Here is a 20,047-nt window from a genome sequence, read left to right as displayed (position 1 = left end):
TCTCCCCAATCAGTTCCTGGCTATCCAAATACTTGTAGATCCAATCTCTTAGAACACCTTCCAATAATTTACCTACCACTGATGTCAGGTTCAGCAACCTTTAATTTCCAGGGTTACTTTTGGAGCTTTTTTTTAAAACAACGGTACCACACCCATGGCTAAGGACATTTTAAGTATTATTGCCAGAGCCCCTGCAATTTCTACACTAGCCTCCCTCAAGGTCTGAGGGAATATCTTGTCATTCCATGGGGATTTATCCAGCCTTATTTTCTTTAAGACAGCAAGCATCTCCTTTTTTAATCTGTACAAGTTCCATGACCTCACTGCTTGTTTTCCTGACTTTCCTTGACTGCCAGTTTCCTGAGTAAATACTGAGGCAAACAACCCATTTATGATCTTGCCCTCTCTTCTGGCTCCATACATAGCCAACCACTCTGATCTTCAAGGGGACCAATTTTGTACCTTACTATCCTTATGCTCTTAATATTCCTGTAGAAATCCTCAGGATTTTCCTTCACATTGTCTGCCAAAGCAATCTCGTGTCTTAGCTTTTCTGTTTTCTTTTTTGCATTTTCCATACTCCTCAAATACCTCATTTGCTCCATGTTGCCTTTACTTGCCATTCACCTCTCTTTTTCTGAATCAGATCCCCAATATCCCTTGAAAACCAGGGATCCCTATGCCTGTTAATTTTGTCTTTCATCCTGACATAAACATACAAACTCTGTACTCTGAAAATTTCTCCTTTAAAGGTCTTACCTCACACATCCTTGCCAGAAAACAACATATCCCAGTCATCACATTCTAGATCCTTTTCCATTTCCTCAGTCAACCCAAGGCCCAAACCTATCCTTTATAATTAACTTGAAGCTAATGGCATTATTATCATTGGACCCAAACTGTTCCCCTCCACATACTTCTATCACCTGTCCTGTCTCCTTCCCTAATAGGAGATCCAGTATTGTATCCTTTCTGGTTGGTACATTTGCTGGAGAAGTTGTGGGAAAGGTGGCTGGAGTCCAACCTTGATTGGCAGGTTATGCGACTTTCGAATGAGTTTCAGACAGAGGTCACATGACCATCTGTAATCCACAATGTTCCTCCACAATCCACATATAACATTCCACCCCACAGAAGTCACATCATTTGCCAATCACTACAAACACAATGAATAAAATTGAAGTCACATGTTATCACTGTAAAAACATGTCGAAAATGATGCATATCAAGTGGGATATGTATACACAAGTGGCTTCTGCACAATGAACAAGGCACATTATCAAATTCAATGAAAATGCCTCACCAGGTCCCCCACCCCTGCACTGATTAAATAGGGTCATTGTGTTCCCAATGGAGCACAGTGTGAGAGGGGAGGGAAGAGAAAGAAAATTGTCTGTTCACTGAATCACTTGGCTTGTTTCTCTGGCTTCTCTGGCACATGTGTGCATCTTTACCACCAATGTCTGCAAACAGGCAGTGCAGGGTTATCCATAAGGTGACCTCACTGCTTGTTTTCCTGACTTTCCTTGATTACCACAAGGCTACCACATGCCACACCTTTCTTGGCTACCACATGCCACACCTTGGCTTCATATTTGGGTGCTCCCTCGGCACAGAGCCCATTGCCTTCCGATCCCATGGTGAAGCAGGCTGGCAGGCATGTGTCTAGCATGTATCCGTATTCTCGTGGGAGCACCCCATTTTTATGGGCTGTTGCCTGACACCAGGTCACTGTTCCTTTAAACAGGTGCCACATATGCCTGCATTAGCTCTCTGTAACAACAGCCAGAAAGGGTCAGGTCTGAAATTTGGCCAAATTAGTTTGTGGTGTTTGCGCTACGTAGGCATGGAAAAGAACAACACGCACACCAAAACCTTGAAGTCGAGATTGGTTTATTGCACTGGCTGTTGCGTTTATATAGACCTCAGGTGTTGACGTCAGGGCTCTGTCATTGGAGCACCGGCCTGGGATTGGCTGGCATTCCCTCCATAGTTCACTGTCTTCTTGTCGTGCAGAAGGATGACAGTCGGTGTCATCTCTAGGTCTGTGTGGTCGCCACATTTGTTGGCCATCTTGTGGGCTGGTCCATCTGCAGACTGCTATAAGCTTTTAAATAAAAACTCCTGAAGCACCCACCCCATGAGAAATTAGTTTCTATTATTGGGGAGGACTGGAGGGATGCTGTCATTACGAAGTGGTTACAAAATATATACATTATTTCCTGCTAATGGATGATGTGCAACATTATAATTAAAGGCTGAAACACGATTTCCTGAGAGTATGCTGAGAGACAATAGTGAAGAGTAATTACTACAGCTCAGGGTTCAATTAAAAAGGTCCATTAGAAAGGCTGTAATCAAAAGGTTGTTGTATTGATTGAGCACTCTGGTACGCAGCTTCCCCAGAGCTTGGCTGGCCTTGCTCATCCTGGAGTCAATTTCTTCGACTGATCACTTGAGATGATGCTTCCCAAGTATTTGAAACTGTTATATTTGTTGCCTGGGTGTCCTCAACAGTGATTTTTGGTTCTATAGTGTTGGTGTTTGACGCGGACTGATGGGAGTACTTCAATCTTGTTCAGGTTGATGGTCAGGCCAAAGAGCATTGCAGTGTTTGAGAATTTGTTCAGTATTAACTGTAGGTCACTGTTTTTGTGTGCCAAGAATCTCCTCAAAGCTGAAAGTCGACAGAGCTGTGGTCATCTCTACTCTCCTATGTGGATGTAAGACCTGGACTCTGTACCGACATCATATCAAACAACTGGAGAAATTCCACATGCTGTTCCATACTTGGCATCCGTTGGAAAGACTGTATCTCCAACCTGGAGGTGTTGGGTCATGCAAAGTCCACCAGCATTGAGTCCCTGATCATCAGAACTCAGTTGTGGTGGATGGGACATGTCATCAGAATGGATGACCACCATATGCCTCACCAGCTGTTCTATGGTGAACCGAAGACCAGAAGAACACTTCAAGGTTGTCCATGCAAGCATTATAAAGACCCTGAAGGAAACCTTACACCTGTTTCATCTAGCCAAGAGAACTAGAAGCTGCGGCTGCTTTCAGAACTTGCTGGCAAGTCTTGTGCTATGAAGCCTACACCAGTTTTGAAGACAGGCGCTGCCAAAAGCTGATGGAAAACTGTGAACAGCGTCACAAAGCAGCAACCTTAGTTTTACAACAACAGACTTCCAGTGCCTTGATTGTGCTAGACTCTGTGCTTCTAGACTGGGACTGCAGTCACCTTCGTGTTCACAGATGAACTGCACAACAGTGTGTTTTTTTCAATTCGAAGGACTACCAATAAAAATAAATAAATAATTAGTAGGTCCATGACGAAGGGTGTTAAGCTGGAATTTCCTGTGAGGGTGTGTCCATGGCAACAGCTGGTGCCATCTGCTGAAAGTTTTCTGCATAGTTCATGATAACAGCTGCTTAAATGAACTGGTTTGGATGGCTTGAATCAGTAAGGGAATGCAGCAGTCTGTTTTTATGAGCATTTCATAGACCCTCACATTGAGAAGAGGAACAGCCTGAAGGGAAGGGAGGTGTTTATGAGAGCTCACAAGATAGATTAGTCAGGGGCCACATCTGGTGTGGGAGGACCAAAGGGGAGATTGGTTCAGTTCGTAGCTTAAAGTATATGGGAAGTGCATGGGAAGTTCCATCCTCATGGGGTTTCTCCTGTAATGCTACCTCCAGAGAGTATACAGGTCTCTGTGAGTCACCGGGAGGGTGATGTCATTGAACTTTGCCTCAGCCCTGCAAACTTGAGCAGTTGCTCCCTGCTCTGTGCATTCTGATCCTTCCAGGATGATAGTGGTTTCCTGGATGATTTTCCCAGCCGCCAATTCTACGAGGAGCAAGACCACCCCTTGAAGGTTGGGGCAAGTGGTGGTGACTAAATAGCCCGCCAAGGCACATGCTCCCTGGGAAGTGGTGCTCGCGGGCCCCCCTCATAGATATATACAATCAATACCCACTCCCTAACAACTCATGTCAATGGTGTGTCACTGCAGCTGTCCATGTAGGCCCATTCTCGTGGGTAGGGAACCTGCCCAGACCACAGTCACCACTCATTACCATCGGGTAGTGCTGTCATCAACCCTTTCTGGCAGTGCCCGCAAGGCATTGCCAATCATCTGTTGTTCAAACAGACTGCCCAAGGTGCTCACTTCCTGATGAGATGGGCAGACATTGGGGGTCCCCTCCCCTCATCCCATAGCCCTGGCAGCGGCACAGCTAGTTGTTCACCTGGCCACTGATGGAATTGGTCCCCTGGCCTGGTTAGCTCCTTGATGGAGTAGTCTTCGGTCTCCATTATTATCTCACAGTGACAAAATAGATGGCCACCCAAGGTCTCCCCATTTTCAGTCACCTCCCATTTTGGAGGGTTGGTGGGATGCACTTGAGGCAGACCTGGGACCACGTGATCACTGGTCAGGCTTGCAAAGTCTCAGGCACACAGGGGGAGGACATATGTCAAGGGACTCAGTTTCCTCATGATCATCACCATCCATCCACACATACCCATCCCCCAACCACATGTCGATTCCCTTCCCCTGCTGGACAATTGCTCAGACTTTGCCTGGGTCAAGCTGCCAGCCAGACGAGGAAGTCACGTGATGGAGTAGTGGCCGGACGGTGAACTCCAGCCCTCTCCAGAAAAGTTGAAAAAAATAAAGGAAAGCACAAAGGCACAAAAATAAAAATTAAAGTAAAGTGAATATAATGGTGGAAAGAAGATGGCGACGAAAAAAGAAAAGTCAAAACCAACGATAAGAAGAGAGGAAGAGAAGACAACGGAAGAAGAAGGAGAAGGCCTTACCTGTTCGAAGAGGCCCGCGGTGGAGAGAGAAGCCTGCTCCCTCAGGTCGGTAGAAAGTGGACTACAAAAATGGCTCGCTGAGCCGAGTAAAAGTGCGCAACCGCGCGTGCAAAAAAACACACCGACGGGAGGGGCGACCAGCTGGGGAATTGATCTCCACAGCCGGCAATGACAGCTACAGAACAGCAGCAGCAAGAGAGGAGAACATAGAAGACAACGAATACAAGAAAGAAGAGAAGAAAAAGAAAACAAAGAAACAACAGATGGCCAACCCAGAGGAAGAAGAAGTGGAAGAGGAAGAGTACAGTGAAATGGAAGAAGAAGGGAAAGGCTAGACAATGGATATATTTTCTCTTATTAAAGAATACATGGATTCATTTAAAGAATGGCAAGCACAAGAATTTAGTGATTTAAGAAGAAGAATAAACAGTACAGAAGAGAAAGTGAATAAAATAGATATGACCATATCAGAAATAGGAAAAAGAATGGACAAGGTGGAAGAACGAGAAGCAGCAGTAGAAATGGAGGTAGAGGACTTAAAAAAGAAATTAGAAGAATCTAATAAAAAAGTTAAAGAGACACAAGAGCTGTTAGCTCAGAAAATAGATATAATGGAAAATTATAACAGAAGAAATAATATAAAGATAGTGGGCCTTAAAGAAGATGAAGAAGGCAAGAATATGAGAGAGTTTATAAAAGATTGGATCCCCAGGATCTTAGGATGTCCAGAACTACAGCAAGAAATGGAAATAGAAAGAGCACATAGAGCATTAGCCTTTAAACCACAACCACAACAAAAGCCAAGATCCATTTTAGTAAAATTCCTAAGATATACTACAAGAGAAAAGGCACTGGAGAAAACAATGGAGAAATTAAGAGAGGACAACAAGCCACTGGTGTACAAAGGGCAAAAATTTTTTATTTATCCAGATATAAGTTTTGAACTCCTGAAGAAGAGAAAGGAGTTCAATATAGCAAAGGCGATTTTATGGAAGAAAGGGTATAAATTTATACTAAAGCATCCAGCGGTATTGAAAATATTTATTCCAGGACAGCAAAACAGACTATTCTCGGATCCAGAGGAAGCACGAAAATTTGCAGAACAATTACAAAATAGACTGAGAGATGAAGACGTGTAACGAGAGTACAAAAGACTGCGAACTAAAAAGACGTGTGTACAGGACTATATACATATATAATACATATATTACATAAGTGTATGTGCATTTAAAAGAAAATATATAGTGTATAGAGAAGAATTAATGAGGGAAAAAAAGGGGAAGAGAGGAGTAAAGAGGGAATTTAGAGAGTGACCTTTGTTGTATATAAAAATTGAAATCTTTTCTGGGGGGGGCTGGGTAGGAAGAAATTACGGTCACTGCAAAATCAGTTGACGCTTGCGAGTGAATTCGCAAATCCAAATGGAGAGGGGAGATGTGGTTGCCCGACAAGGGATAATGGGCAACTCAGGAAGGGGAGGGGACAATGGGGTTAAAGAAATATTAGGTAGGAGAATAAGGGGAATGTTTGATGTGTTAAAAATGTTGTCTTATAAACTGTTCAAAGAAAGAAAGCAGAAATGGACGAGAAGGAAAGGTGATGATGAGGAAACGGAAGGGAAAGATAAACAAAGTATAAAATGGCTACATTAAACTATATGACTTTAAATATTAATGGAATACATTACCAAATCAAAAGGAAGAAACTGCTAAATTTACTGAAAAAAGAAAAAATTGATATTACATTTGTGCAAGAAACACACTTAACTGAAGTGGAGCACAAGAAATTAAAGAGAGATTGGATAGGACATGTAACGGCAGTGTCATATAACTCAAAAGCTAGAGGAGTGGCTATATTAATCAGTAAAAATGTACCAATTAAAATAGAAGAGGAAATAATAGATCCAGCAGGAAGATATGTAATGATAAAATGTCAGATATATTCGGAGTTTTGGAATTTACTTAATCTATATTCGCCTAATGAAGAAGATCAAAAATTTATGCAGGATATTTTTCTGAAGATAGCAGATACGCAAGGGAATATATTAATAGGAGGGGATTTCAATCTCAATTTAGATTCAAACATAGATAAAACCGGGAAAAAAATTAACAGAAAGAATAAAGTAACCAAATTTATAATTAAATCGATGCAAGAAATGCAACTTTTGGATATATGGAGGAAACAACACCCAAAGGAAAAGGAATATTCATATTATTCGGATAGACATAAAACATATTCAAGAATAGATTTATTCCTGTTATCAGCTTGTATACAAAATAGAGTTAGGAAAACAGAATATAAAGCTAGAATATTATCGGACCATTCACCCTTGATATTGACAATAGAGTTAGAGGATATCCCTCCAAAAATGTATAGATGGAGATTAAACCCCATGCTACTTAAAAGACAGGATTTTAGAGAATTCATAGAAACACAAATTAAAATGTATTTTGAAATAAATACGGAATCAGTGAAGGATAAGTTTATATTATGGGACGCAATGAAAGCGTTCATCAGAGGGCAAATAATAAGTTACGTAACTAAGATGAGGAAGGATTACAATCAAGAAACAGAACAGTTAGAAAAGGAAATAGCAGATATAGAGAAAGAATTAGCAAGGAAGGAAGACACTACTAAAAGAAGGGAATTGGTAGATAAAAAATAAAATATGAAACATTTCAAACATATAAGGTGGAGAAAAATATAATGAAGACAAAGCAGAAATATTACGAACTAGGAGAAAAAATGCACAAAATTCTAGCGTGGCAGCTTAAGACAGAACAAACTAAAAGAATGGTATTGGCATCAAGGAAAAAAGACAAACAGATCACATATAATCCAACGGAAATTAATGAAAATTTCAGAGAATTCTACGAACAATGATACCAAACTGAAAACGAAGGGAAAGAAGGCAAAATAGATGAATTCTTAACTAAAATTGAACTACCGAAATTACAAACAGAGGAACAAAATAAATTAATAGAACCATTTGAAATAGTAGAAATACAAGAGACAATAAAAAATCTGCCGAATAATAAAACACCAGGAGAGGATGGTCTCCCAATAGAATTCTATAAAGCATTTAAAGATTTATTAATTCCTCCCCTCCTGGAAGTAATCAACCAGATTGATAAAACACAAAGCTTACCAGATTCGTGCAAAACAGCAATAATTACAGTAATACCAAAGGCAGGGAAAGATCCACTTGCACCAGCATCATATTGACCAATATCTCTACTTAACACAGATTACAAGATAATAGCTAAATTATTAGCAAACAGATTAGCTGATTATGTACCAAAAATAGTAAGTCTAGACCAAACTGGATTCATAAAAAAAAGACGAACAACAGATAATATTTGTAATTCATGCAGTAGAAGGAAATAAAACTCCAACAGTAGCGGTTGCTTTAGATGCAGAGAAGGCCTTCGACAGAGTAGAATGGAATTATTTATTCAAGGTACTACAAAAATTTAGTTTACCAGAGAAATATATTAATTGGATTTAAGCATTATATAAGGGGCCATTGGCAAGAGTGACAGTAAATGGATATGTATCAAAACATTTTAACTTAAGCAGATCAACAAGACAGGGTTGCCCACTATCGCCCTTATTGTTCGCGTTAGCCATAGAACCACTTGCAGAACTGATAAGAACAGAAAATATTGCAGGCAAAATCTTCGCTAGGATTCTACTAAATAGAATAATACCTAGTGTCGCTGAGAATATTCTCCCAGAATCACAGTGCGGCTTTCGCGCAAACAGAGGAACCACTGACATGGTCTTTGCCCTCAGACAGCTCCAAGAAAAGTGCAGAGAACAAAACAAAGGACTCTACATCACCTTTGTTGACCTCACCAAAGCCTTCGACACCGTGAGCAGGAAAGGGCTTTGGCAAATACTAGAGCGCATCGGATGTCCCCCAAAGTTCCTCAACATGATTATCCAACTGCACGAAAACCAACAAGGTCGGGTCAGATACAGCAATGAGCTCTCTGAACCCTTCTCCATTAACAATGGCGTGAAGCAAGGCTGTGTTCTCGCACCAACCCTCTTTTCAATTTTCTTCAGCATGATGCTGAACCAAGCCATGAAAGACCCCAACAATGAAGACGCTGTTTACATCCGGTACCGCACGGATGGCAGTCTCTTCAATCTGAGGCGCCTGCAAGCTCACACCAAGACACAAGAGAAACTTGTCCGTGAACTACTCTTTGCAGATGATGCCGCTTTAGTTGCCCATTCAGAGCCAGCTCTTCAGCGCTTGACGTCCTGCTTTGCGGAAACTGCCAAAATGTTTGGCCTGGAAGTCAGCCTGAAGAAAACTGAGGTCCTCCATCAGCCAGCTCCCCACCATGACTACCAGCCCCCCCACATCTCCATCGGGCACACAAAACTCAAAACGGTCAACCAGTTTACCTATCTCGGCTGCACCATTTCATCAGATGCAAGGATCGACAATGAGATAGACAACAGACTCGCCAAGGCAAATAGCGCCTTTGGAAGACTACACAAAAGAGTCTGGAAAAACAACCAACTGAAAAACCTCACAAAGATAAGCATATACAGAGCCGTTGTCATACCCACACTCCTGTTCGGCTCCGAATCATGGGTCCTCTACCGGCACCACCTACGGCTCCTAGAACGCTTCCACCAGCGTTGTCTCCGCTCCATCCTCAACATCCATTGGAGCGCTCACACCCCTAACGTCGAGGTACTCGAGATGGCAGAGGTCGACAGCATCGAGTCCACGCTGCTGAAGATCCAGCTGCGCTGGATGGGTCACGTCTCCAGAATGGAGGACCATCGCCTTCCCAAGATCGTATTATATGGCGAGCTCTCCACTGGCCACCGTGACAGAGGTGCACCAAAGAAAAGGTACAAGGACTGCCTAAAGAAATCTCTTGGTGCCTGCCACATTGACCACCGCCAGTGGGCTGATAACGCCTCAAACCGTGCATCTTGGCGCCTCACAGTTTGGCGGGCAGCAGCCTCCTTTGAAGAAGACCGCAGAGCCCACCTCACTGACAAAAGGCAAAGGAGGAAAAACCCAACACCCAACCCCAACCAACCAATTTTCCCTTGCAACCGCTGCAATCGTGTCTGCCTGTCCCGCATCGGACTGGTCAGCCACAAACGAGCCTGCAGCTGACGTGGACTTTTTTACCCCCTCCATAAATCTTCGTCCGCGAAGCCAAGCCAAAGAAAAAAAAAAGAAAAGCCATAGAACCACTTGCAGAACTGATAAGAACAGAAAATAAAATAAAAGGGATAAAAATAAAAGGCAAGGAATACAAAATCAGTTTATTTGCAGATGATGTTATAGTATACCTAACGGAACCAGAAACATCAATAAAAGAATTACATAAGAAATTGAAGGAGTATGGAGAAGTGTCGGGATACAAGATTAATGCAAATAAAAGTGAAGCAATGCCAATGAATAATGCGGATTTCTCAAAATTCAAGAAAGAATCACCGTTTAGATGGCAAATGCAAACAATACGATACCTAGGTATACAAATAAATAAAAACCTCAGCCATCTATATAAACATAATTATTATCCACTAATGAAAAAAATACAGGAAGATTTAGAGCATTGGAAAGACTTACCATTAACACTAATAGGAAGGATAAACTGTATTAAAATGAACATTTTTCTAAGGATACAATACCTATTTCAGGCACTGCCAATACACTTGACAGAAAAATTCTTTAAGGAGTTAAAGAAAATAATAAGCAAATTTTTATGGAAAGGGGGGAAACCGAGGATAGCACTAGATAAATTAACAGAATGGTATAGACAAGGAGGCTTACAACTGCCAAATTTTAAAAATTATTATAGAGCCGCACAATTAAGATATCTATCAGATTTTTACCAAACAAAAGAAAAGCCAGATTGGACTAGATTAGAGCTAGACAAAATAGGGGAGAAGATACCTGAACAACTATTATATAAATGGGATGAAACATTGGTAAAACATAGGAATTCTCCAGTATTGCACCATTTGCTTAATATTTGGAAGAAGATTCATGTAGAAAGAAATAAAACAAACTACCAATTATCAAAACTAATACTGACGCAAAATCAGCTAATCCCTTTTACGGTAGATAACCTGTCTTTTAGAGAATGGGAGAAAAAAGGGATTAAAAGAATAGAAAATTGTTTTTCGGGGAATAAATTATTATCCTTTGAACAAATGAAGGATAAATATAACTCAAGATACAGTGCTGGCATATTACCAATTGAAATCCTATTTAAAGGATAAATTGGGAAGTAGTCTGAAGTTACCAGAAGGAAGCAATTTTGAATATCTGATTACAGACACAATGATAATTAAAAAATTTATAACAAACATGTATATCAAATTGCAAGAAAAGGAGAATGAGGAAATAAATGATAAAACTAAACAAAAGAGGGAACAAGATCTAAACATAAAGATAAAAAAGGAAACATGGGAGAGGTTATGTTTAGGAACTATGAGAAATACAATAAATACGAGATTACGTATGATACAATATAATTGGATACATAGGTTATATATCACTCCTCAAAAGTTAAATAAATGGGATCCAACAGTATCTGACAGATGTTTTCATTGTAAAAAAGAAATAGGAACAACAATTCATGCAATCTGGACTTGTGAAAAGGTGAAAAAATTTTGGGAAGATCTAAACCAGATATTAAATAAAATTACAGAAAGCAATATACCAAAAAACCCAGAGATCTTCCTCCTAAGTAACATAAAAAATAAAGAATTTGGACTTGATTTGGAGGGTGTACAAAAAAGATTTGTTAAGATAGCCCTAGCTGTAGCAAAAAAATGTATTATGTCAAACTGGAAATTAGAAGATAATTAGAAAATACAGTAATGGTATATAGAAATGAATAAATGTATTCCATTAGAAAAAATAACATATAGTTTAAGAAATAATATAACATTATTTGAACAAATATGGGAGCCGTACATGGAATATAATAGAGAAAACCTACCGGGACATCTATCACCTAAAATGACAAAAGGAAAAGAGAATGGAAAGAATTGACTCAGTGGAAGTTTTTGTTCGTTAATGTTGAGTGACAATATTGTTTGATGGGTTTGATGTATCTTGGACTCAGAGTTTTGAATGGATGGAAGGGGAGATGGGGGGGGGAGGGGAGGAGGGAAAGGGGGAGAAAACGACACTGCATATATTTGAAAGGGGAAATGTGTATATCTTGAATAATGTGATCTATAGTGTGAAAAATAAAAAAATTTAAAAAAAAGCTGCCAGCCAGACCAGTGAGCTGCTTGCAGCTATTGCATTTCAATCAGCTTGGAAACTGCCTCCATGACTTTCATTTCTAGGTTGGTCACTCGCACTTGGGCAGTCTGCACTGCCTTCTGTCATGCACAACAGTGATGGTGCAGGGATTCAATCTCCCTATCTTTCTGTGCACCCTTTTGGCCTAATTCTCCTGCAATTTCATGTTGGTGTCTCAGGAGAGACACTATAAGCCAAGGGGCCTTCCCATAACACTCCTTTGTCTCTGGAAATTCTGATTTCTCAAGGAGGGACACCATGTGGTACCCTTTCTTTTCTCTGTGGGGGTCCAGCCTGTCGATCTAGTCGACGGCATGGCAGCCACGCCTCCAAATAGCTGGACCCCTGGCAGTCGGTGGTCCACCCATGGATTTTATATTCTGTCCCCAGGTTTCCTGAAACGAGCTGTGGGTTGCCTCCTGCTGCCCCTGTTGGTGAGCAGGTACACACACACACACACACACACACACACACACACACACACACACACACACACACACACACACACACACACACACACTAACCTTAGCACAATCTCCCATATGGTTAGTACTCCACGTGTGTCCAGCAAAAACTGTCTGAACCCTAGCCAATTGTTATGTTTGGAAAAGTATCAGGTTCAATGGGTTCACAGAGAGACAAGTCTGGACACAAGTGTTACAATCAAATGAGACTTTATTGAACACATGGGAACAAACAGGGGAAGACGTCAAATGATACTAAATTACTCTATTACTAAACAACTATATAGACGCTCACATCAGATATCAATACCAGTGTCCACCTATCTTCTACGTGCTCCCGCACATGTACACACTTCACAGACAGAGACTTTCAAACACACTCCCCATTCCCTGTACCAATGGGGGTGCAGCTCTCTGCAAGCACTGATGTATTGCAAAACTACAACACAGTTTAACACACTTTAGCCACGACTCCTCCAGCGATGTCCACAGTAGTGACCTGGCATGGAGCAATGTCCAGGACTGGAACCAAAGGACAGAGAGACAGAAATGTGGTATGCATCAATGTTTAATGCTGTTCTGAGTTGGGCATCTGGCCAATGATAACACTAAGTCATTTAAGTTAGTCAACAGTAAGGTTTGCACTAATAAGTGGCCGAAGTCCTACCTTGATTGGCAGGTAATGTGACTTCCAAATAAGTTTCAGGCAGGGAGGTGACGTGGCCATCTGCAATCCACAATGTTCCAGAAAGGGAGGCCACGTGTTCCCCCACAATCCAAATATAACACCTACACATACTTCTGTCACCTGTCCTTTCTCATTCCCTGATAGGAGATCCAGTATTGCACTCTCTCTGGTTGGGGCCTCTATAAATTAACTTTGAAAACTTTCCTGAACCTATTTGACAAACTTCAAGACATCCAGGCTTTTTACAGTATGGGAGTCCCAGTCAATCTGTGGAAACTTAAAAACTCCTACTACCACAACCTTGTTTTCAGCAGCTGTCTGCTGTCTCTCCAGAGATTTGCTGTTCCAATTCTTGTTGACTATTGGGTGGTCTATAATACAACCCCGTGACTGTGCCATACTTTTCCCATTCTTCAGTTCCACTCATATAGTCTCAGTAGACAAACCCTCTGGTTTGTCCTGCCTGAGCACAGATGTGACATTTTACCTGATAAGCAATGCCACTCCTCCTCCTTTCATCACCCCCCCCCCCCTCCACTCCATCACATCTGAAACAATAGAAGCTGCCAGTCCTGCCCCTCCTGCAACCAAGTTTCATTAATGGCCACAATGTCATAATTCCATGTGCCAATCCAAATTCTTAAGCTTGTCTGCCTTTCTTACAACACTTTTTGCATTAAGATGATAACGTTTCCACCACATACAACCGGTTGAATTCTAACAGTTCATGCAATTTTCACATTTTCACTCCTTTATCGAATCGGCATCTGTAGTTGTGGGCCCACACAGGATTGGCTGGGGGTGGGGTGTGACCTCCGGGGTCAGGTGATGGTGATAGCCGCCAACTGTATTTATTTAAACTCCTGCGAAAGTTCCATTAAACAATTCTGTTGGTTCAGCTCACAGGCGACTTCTGTTGTGCTTTGTTCACTGCATCACTCGCCATAACATAATCTTTTCCCTCTTTCACTCCCCTATCTGCTCTGGCAGTCTGTTTCCTATCCCTCTGCTAATCTAGTTTCACTTCCACCACCCCCCTCCGCCACCCCACTCCCAAGCAGCACTAGGAAACCGTCCTGCAAGGATTTTAGTCCCCCTTCAGTTGAGATGGAAACCATCCCTTTGGCACAGGTCACACTTTCCCTGAAAGAGAGCTCAATGATCCAGAAACCTGAAGCTCTCCCTCCCTCCTGCACCATGTTAAGCCACATTATCCTCCCATTTCTAACCTCACTTGGATGTGGCATGGGTAGCAATCCTGAGAACACAAGTCTAGAGGTCCTGTCCTTCAAATTTGAGCCAAATGCCCTGAACTCTCTTTGCAGGACCTCATCACCTTTCCTACCCATCAGAATGTTAATCTAGTGGATCCAGAGAATCAGCAATGATCCCAGTCCTCAAAATGTATCTTGAGATTGACTTAACCTTTTCACTTATCCAAATCCTTCGTCCATCAGGACTTACCTTCTCACCATTCTGCTGACTATGGATTCCATCCCCATAGGCCCCAGGAGCCTGTTGACCTGTTTCTAGAAAAAGTCTGAACCTGATTTCTTTATAGGGCAAAGAATCAAACCCTCTCCAGGCTTCAACATAAACATTTGTCTTCCCGAGCCAACAACAAGGGTTGATTACAGTTTACTGTTTTAAGGTTTTTTCAAAAATTCATTCATAGAATGTGAACATCATTGGGAAAGGTGGCGTACTTAATTGCCTCTGAACCATATTGTCCATGTAAGGAGATAGCACAGGAGATTTAGAGTATGGAAGCAACAAAATGTATGAGAGAGGAGAGAACTTTTGGTGTTCATATTTTGGTTTTGATTAACCCATTTACTCGGTAGATCTACACTGTTGGGCCGCAGTTTTCCTCTTGCATCATTAGATCCTGTATTATTCACTTTTCCTGTAATTCAAAGAGGAGAGGAAATCTTTATTTTTCTATATTTAAGTTGAATTGCGTTAGGATGAACTTTGGAAAAAGGAATTGGCTATAGGAGACCCCAATGGGGAAGCAGTCAAAAGGTTCTGCTTCCTTGAACTGTCAGAGGAGCATTGGGACCAGATGGTGAGATTATTAGTTCCTGAAGTACTGCATCTGGCTTTGGTGGCCAGAGGTAACAAAAGAACAATATCAGCTTTGATTTCTTCCCCAAGTTATTTCAGGCTGCAACAGGAGATGGAGGAAGACTATTATGTTTGGGTGCATATAAATGAATGGTGCACCAATTATACATCAAGAAAAGGAAATGTAGTAAAGTCCCATGGCATGAGCATATGACTAGTCAATCTGTTTTTGTGATGTTTGTTAATGGATACATATTGGCCAGGATACTGGGAGTAATTCCCCTGCTCTTCAAAATACTGGACTGATCCTTTTTAATTCACTTGATAGTATTTCATGTATTATTTGAATAACACCTTGCTGAAATGGGAGTGGAATTCACAATCTTGGACTGATGTAGGAGTGCTATAACTGAACTAATTAATGACTGAGGAAAAGTTTCTTCTGAAAAACTGTTGAAAGCTTTCCAGAATTGAACTTCTCATGTAATACTGCTATGAGTCAGTCTAATATTCTTTCAGTCTCCATTAATTAAAGTAGCAGGATTATTAGTGGCAACTATTAACATCCTTTTTTGGAGCACTTAATCTGTCTAAGGTTTGGAAGAGAAAATTCAAGTATTACTACTTTTTAAAAAATGAGCAGGCATCAATTTAAAGGAACATCTTTAATATAGCACTTTGGCTGACTGGAATCCCTTGGGCAAGAGGTTCTTTGAGTCACTAAATAGACAGATTTGTGAAGTTAAACAAGAAAATCTCTAGTCACTGTGATTGTAGATTACATAAAAATGCTGGAGAAACTCAGCACATCATTCAGTGTTCTTTATGTAGCAAAGATAAAGATACATAACCAATGTTTTGGGGGTGAACCCTTCATCAAGGTAGGAGCAAATTGCAGACAGGTGCCTGAATAAAAGAGTGGGGTAGGAGCAGGGTGAGGAGCACAGGCCCACAATCAAGATATGAGTGGGAGGGCACAAGAGAAGTGAAATGGGGAGGGGATAGCTCTCTGAAGGGGATAGAGAGCTGGAGGAAAGGAGGCAGGGGGATGAAGATAGGAAAACAGGGTTGTGCCCATAAGGAAATTGGAGAAGTCAATGTTAATGCCATTCAGTTGGAGAATGCCTAGATTGAATATTAGCTGTTGGTAGTGCATGAGGCCATGTCTCTATTTCGTGTCCCACTCCCGGGCCGACATCTGTTCATGTACAGTTTTAATGTACCGCCAGGTTCAAGCGTTTCTTTCCTGCCATTATCATACTCATGACTGAAGGAATCCTAAAATAGTGAAATGATGTTGCCTTTGCTCCATACCAACTGATCATTCTTTGTTACTCTTCACTTTTGTACTGTCATGTTTGTTGTACTATGTATGAGATGTCTAGTAGTCTGCTCGCCAAACAACCTCTGTCACCCCATTTTCGATACATGTGACAATAAACTTGAACATGGGAAGATGGATGCAGGCTTAAATGAATATATTTATTGTGGAAAATGTCATGGAAGCAAAAAAATTGGAACAAATATGTCTTTGACCTTACAGAATAAGAGTTGCTAGCAGTCAGAGCATATATTAAGGTGGGTGAATCCTCAGAATCTGAACAAATGTATCTTTTGATGTGGATGGAAGATATGGAAGAAATTCTTGGGGCCCTGGCAGAGAGATATGCATCATTATAGGCATGGTGAGGTTTGCAAAGTCTGAACATTTATTCAAGAAAGGCTCCAAGGACAAGCCAGGGAACTGCAGGCCAGTGACCCTGACATCTGTTGTGGGTAAGTTACTGGAGTGATGCTGAGGGACAGGATCTATTAACAGTTGGATAGACAAGGACTGACTAGGGAAGGTCAGCATGAATATGCATTAGAAATCAAGCCTCACAAACCTGATAGTTTCTGAAGAGGTTACCAAAAGTGTAGGTAGGGTATTGAACATTATCTATATGGATGTCAGCAAGGCCTTTAACAAGGTCCCACGTGCTAGGCTGCGCCAAAAGGTAGAAATAATCAGTTACTTAGGCATTTGAAGTCAACACATAGCAGCTTTTAGTTTGTATGAAGTATGTCGGGGTGCAGATTTGTCTACTTTTTTACTGGAGTTGATCTGTGTGCTGCAATAAATAATTACTGGAGTCAGTGAAATTAAACTGTTTTTAGTGTGTTGGTTTTAATGGTAATAATGATTTTATGGTCGTATATTGTACGATCTGCATGTGCACTGTGATTTGTACTTACTGCAGCCAAAGAAAAAACAATTCTCCTAGCATATAATGAGATAAAACATACAGAGGACAGATAATAAACATTTGCAGTTGCTAGAGTACAAAACAAAAAAATGGTATGAAAATAATGCAGAGGTTCTTTTTGTTGTGCCAGTGTAAAGAACTTTGGGAAAGGGGCTTCTGCTGGAGTCAGCAGGCCAACAGAGATAATGCTTTAGTAGATAGAGCAGAGCATGACTAGAATTGGATGGGAATATTAAGCAAGAGATTATGGCTTATCAGAAAGTTGCTGGGCTTAAGTCACAGAAACTGTGAAGGATAGAAATAGCAAAAAGTTAGATTGCCAATAGTAAAAAATATAGAAAACTGCATATTGGCATCTGGCTAAAGCCCCTTTCATCCCTCTAAATTGGCTGTTAAGTATCCTGGGATAGGAATGGGAGTTTGGCTTTTCACACTTGACCACTCCTAACTGGGTCAGTGAATGCTTTCACACTTGCAAGGAGTCATCCCGGGGTTAGGACTGTTCTACCTTTTACTGGTGACATCATGACACATTGAGCAATGGTGAACCTGCCCTAAATCCCAATAAATGTATTGTGAATAATATATTTGAACAAAATTAATCATGCATAATTATAACATAATTAAGCTTTATGTACAGCACAGTATGAGCCCTTCAGCTCCTGTTGTTGTTGTGCCAACCTATATAAACCTTTATAAGGGACCGTGGGAAAGTGTGAGCAATAAATAGTAATAGCGGACAATTTTTAAACAGGGTGGGAAAGTTCATAGCGCTATAGCGCTCAATTTATAAATACCAGGGGGGAAAGCGATGGTGGACTTGCCCTCCCAGAATTCCATGCAACAGGGAAAGGGCTATATGCATACAAGGAGCATTCATAGAGGGGTTCTTTGAAGCACGGCATTCAGGAAAGTCAGGTCCGCCATTGCTTTTTTGCCATGGTCTTTATAAATTGTGTACTATAGTGCAACCAATTTTCCCACGCTGTTTAAAAATGGTCCACTTTTGCTGTTTATTGCTATTTCCTCTCTCTCTCTCCCCTACTGCAACTTTCCCACAGCTAATTTATACCTTAATTTTAATCTTTTCTTCCTGCTTTCACGCAAGCACTTAGGTCATTTCAATCCCACAATGAAATTACCCCTTTCACACTTTCCTGATTGCAACGCCAGCATCTGCAGACGCCAGGGATTGTACTAGGGGTCGAGGCCATCAATCCCCAGCGTGAGATGACGTCATCTGACGCCGGTAAGCTGATTTTGCTTTCATACTTGCCACTTTAAATGCCGATTGATATTTGATTCCTGAGATCACTTACAAGTGTGAAAGGGGCTTAAAGGACTATATAAGGTGTGCAAGGATGCTGTGTGCTCTGAGTGGGGATCAGTGCAAAGAATGAGTTACACTGTTTACCTTCCTTTGCACCCCTCACTCCCACTAGCATAATACAGTGAAGTTAGTTGTACACTTTGGTTCTGCTGTTGTTTTATTACAGCACTTTAACACTAGTGTACTGGTCTTCATGTTTCTCTTTCTTCATCCTGAAGGTGTCAACAAGAAGAGAATGTGACCAGGGTGATGGGGTCCTTGGTGATATTGGCTTCCTTCTTGAGGCAGTGCCTCACATAGACCCACAGAATGCTGCAGCACAGAAACCAGGCCATTCAACACCTGAAGACCTGGCAATATCCTAGTAAATATTCTCTGCACTCTTTCAATCTTAAACTTGCACCCACACCTCCTCCCTCACCAAGTCTGGAGCCCCAAAGAAGGTTGTCCAAGTGAAGCAACACTTCACTTGTTCATCCAGAGTACTTATCGCTGCATCCAGTGCACCCTTTGTTGCATTCTCTACATTGGAGAGACCAGTCGCAGACTGGGAGATCGCTTAGGTCAGCACCTCCGCTCTGTTCGCAATCACAGCGATCTCCCAGTGGCTAACCATTTCAATTCTGAGCCACACTCCTGCACTCACATCTTTATCCATGGCCTTGTGTACTATCCCAACCTGACCACCTGCAGATAGGAGGAACAACACCTTATTTTCCATCTGGGCACTCTCCAGCCAGATGGCATTAACATTGACTTCTCTGCTTTCCATTAAACTACTCGCCTTTTCTTTCCCCTCCCCCTTTTCCTGCCTTTCCAGTTCTTCTACCCCCCCCAGCCATCCCTCGTCCCCCTCACTGCTGCTGACTCCTCCCTCCTTTCTCTACCTATCATCTCCTGCCTTTGTCACCCCCCCTCCCGCACCCTGCTGGCATTTCCTCATACTTTGATGAAGGGCTCAAGCCCAAAACGTTGATTATGTTTCTTTATCTTTGTTACATAAAGGTCATTGTGTGACCTTCTGAGCTTCTCAAGCATTTTGTGTTTTTTACTTCAACCACAGTGTCTACAGAATTTTGTGATTTACTTCTTTCAATCTTATTGATATCCTTCCTGTAGTT

At 41.4% G+C, this 20,047-nt stretch overlaps 1 long non-coding RNA gene across 2 annotated transcripts in view; it reads left to right on the top strand.

Annotated features, from left to right (window-relative positions):
• Positions 1–20,047, top strand: part of LOC138755186 (uncharacterized) — a 29,487-nt gene that overhangs the window by 983 nt on the left and 8,457 nt on the right. For both annotated transcript variants that reach the window (XR_011352091.1, XR_011352090.1), the window contains exon 2: positions 18,705–18,845. This is a non-coding gene — a long non-coding RNA (uncharacterized lncRNA). The remainder of the gene's footprint in view (positions 1–18,704; positions 18,846–20,047) is intronic.

Source organism: Narcine bancroftii, chromosome 2 (assembly GCF_036971445.1).
Source record: "Narcine bancroftii isolate sNarBan1 chromosome 2, sNarBan1.hap1, whole genome shotgun sequence".
Classification (NCBI taxonomy): Eukaryota; Metazoa; Chordata; class Chondrichthyes; order Torpediniformes; family Narcinidae; genus Narcine; species Narcine bancroftii.
This window is presented reverse-complemented; position numbering and strand designations above follow the sequence as displayed.